Source organism: Balaenoptera ricei, chromosome X (assembly GCF_028023285.1).
Source record: "Balaenoptera ricei isolate mBalRic1 chromosome X, mBalRic1.hap2, whole genome shotgun sequence".
Classification (NCBI taxonomy): Eukaryota; Metazoa; Chordata; class Mammalia; order Artiodactyla; family Balaenopteridae; genus Balaenoptera; species Balaenoptera ricei.
In genome coordinates this window covers 89,644,878-89,647,832 of record NC_082660.1, presented here as the reverse complement: position 1 = coordinate 89,647,832, position 2,955 = coordinate 89,644,878, and the positions used below count along the sequence as shown (strand labels likewise).

Here is a 2,955-nt window from a genome sequence, read left to right as displayed (position 1 = left end):
TCACTCTCCATTCTCTGCATGGATCACCTTATCCAGTCCCATAGATTTATTACTATCCATACACCAGTGACTCTTAAATCCAAGACCTTGATATCAGGTCTTAAATCTTTATATCTAAATGCTCAATCTACCTCTCCCATCGCTTCTTCACCTTTGAGTTTTTGGGGTTTTTTTGTTTTGTTTTTTGCCATTTTGCACTTCTTCCTTCTTGACTGGAACATTGATGTGAAGCCTAGAGACTCAGCAGTTATTTTGTAACCATAAGACAATAAACATAAGGACAAAAGCCAACACATTAGAAAAGGTAGAAGTTAAAGATGATAAAAAAAAAAAAGTAGGTCACTGATGGCACTCTCGAACTGCATAAAGCTGGGCATCTTAGTGTAAGAGACAAATTACAATATTATTAAGCCATTGTGATAGGATCCTCTTTTATTTTAAGTATAATATAATGCTGATACAAGTGTAATCTCAACAAATTCTACTGACTGACTATGTGAATCTACTACATGACAAAAAAATTTTTGAAAGATTTTCTCTACACAGTGAAATTACTTGTATAACCCAATAGGAAAATTTAGATTCAAGAAATTTGCCAATTTTGTTCTGTCGTGTCCTTAATGTTCATGATTTGTTATAATTCCTAATATACACATTGTACTGATGTGTATGTGCATACACAAAGATAGATATATACGACCTTTTATGTCTTTACAGTTATAATGTATATATACATATGATGTATCAATAAAGGTTCTTTCAATTGCAAGTGAGAGAAAGCCAACTCAAACAAGTTATAGGAAGATCAGGCTTAGATCTGGCCTCAGAAACAATATTCAGAGTCTCAAACAATATTATTAATTATCTCCTTTTCCCTCTGTCTCTCCACTTTTCTTCTCTTTCTCTTCACTTAGTGACCACTTTTCTGTGTGTTGACCTCATTTTCTCATACCATATGGAAGCTTCCCTTATATGGATGGAGATGTGCCCAGAGGCAACTTCAGTTTTATATCATATCATATCATATCATATCAGCTTATGGTCTAGAGAAAAAAGGAACTCTCAGTTACAGAAAAAGAAATTATCCAAAGATAAAGCTCTATTTGACCCAGCTTCAGTGACTAGTTCAACTTATAGATTCCTATGGTCATGGGGGCAAGTATGTTCGTTGGAGTGCGGCAGAGCAACTCATCAAAAGAAACATGATGTCTGATACTATTTCAGGGAATTAATAGACACAGAATAAATAATTAATCAATATCTATTAAGGCCACTATAATGTGTAGGTGTAAACGTATGTGTGTGTTTGTGTTACATAAAGAAGCATAAACCTTGATTTTTTTATCCTTCAAAAATAATAGCATCATCTAAGAAATATAAATTTTAGAGGTGATACAACTATAGGCAAAACAAGATAAGTAATCATTGGCCTGGTGAAGCAGAGATTCAATACTAATGAACAATGACTTTCATGTTGAACATTAAAAAGTATGTTTCTTTAGAGACCGCCACCACCATGGGTCACATGCACGTTTCAGGGAAGGGCCTGTCCCACAAGGCTCTGCCCTACTGCCACAGTGTCCCCACCTGGCTGAAGCTGACATCTGACAATGTGAAGGAATAGATCTACAAACTGGCCAAGAAGGGCCTGACTCCCTTACAAAACGGTGTGATCCTGAGAGACTCACATGGTGTTGCACAAGTACGTTTTGTGACAGGCAATAAAATCTTGAGAATTCTTAAGTCCCAAGGACTTGCTCCTGATCTTCCTGAGGATCTCTATCATTTAATTAAGAAAGCTGTTGCTGTTTGAAAGCATCTTGAGAGGAACAGAAAGAATAAAGATGCTAAATTCTGTCTGATTCTGATTAACAACCATATTCACCAGTTGGCTTGATATTACAAGACCAAAGGAGTCTTCCCCCCAGTTGGAAATATGAGTCATCCACAACCTCTTCCCTGGTTGCATAAATGTGTCTGTTGTAATCAAGCATAAAATCATTGTTTAAATAAAAAAGAAAAAGAAGAAAAGTTTGTTTCTTTAAAGATAAATAATTCCACTTTTGGAATGGCAGCATGAAGAGCTCCATAGCCTGCTACCCAGTGAAACAAGCTAGATAGATAGATATATAGATAGAGGTACAGATTAGATAGATAGATAGATAAATATACATATAGATAAATACATATCTATACATAATTTATACCTCTCAATATATATATAGATCTATATACCTATATCTATTCTATATCTATATCAATATATATATATGTTTTCTTTTAAGTCTCTATAAATTGACCTAAGGGCATATAGCAAATGAAAAAAAATTCAAGAAAATATACTAAAACTTGGTAAAAACAGCAAAAGTCTTTAACATTTAAACCATTACCCATTCCATCCCTCACTCCTGCCTAGAAACTCCAACTCCATTCCTTGTGGATGTAGCCAAGAACACAGGACACCTTCTCCCCCCAGCTTTCAGTCAAGGGCCATAGTATCATCTGGGAAGAGCAGGCTGCTAGCATTTCTCATTCCTCACTCCCCAAGCTACTCATTGCAAAAATTAAATTCTAGGTGAGTGTGGTGGAGAGGTTGGATATCTCTTCCTCCACCAAGTCTCCATTCATATGGTAGAGGCTCCACTCCAATGGCTGGAGACAGAGAATCCTGGTATCCTGATCCTGGAATCCTAACCAGCTCACTCATAGGGCAGAAGTTAAATACTGTGAGAAGCAAGCGGAGAAGGCCAGAGGCTACCACTGTGTCTAGCATCCCCAGTAGTGGTCCAGAGATCTTTTTCCCAGGGGTAGAGAGAGTTTATAAGAACAGAGAGCTCTGAAGCATTCCACAGATGAACTGACTTCATTTGAAACGAAGTGTGGAGGAGTTCAAGCCTAAGGACCCTCTTGAAAACGATGAAGATTTTGGTGATAAGCAAATAAAAAGAGACTGGT

General features: G+C 36.7%; 1 pseudogene; it reads left to right on the top strand.

The window, feature by feature from the left end:
• The first annotated feature begins 1,516 nt into the window (after window positions 1-1,516).
• LOC132357457 (small ribosomal subunit protein uS15-like) lies at window positions 1,517-1,971 on the top strand (annotated as a pseudogene).
• The last annotated feature ends 984 nt before the right edge of the window (window positions 1,972-2,955 follow it).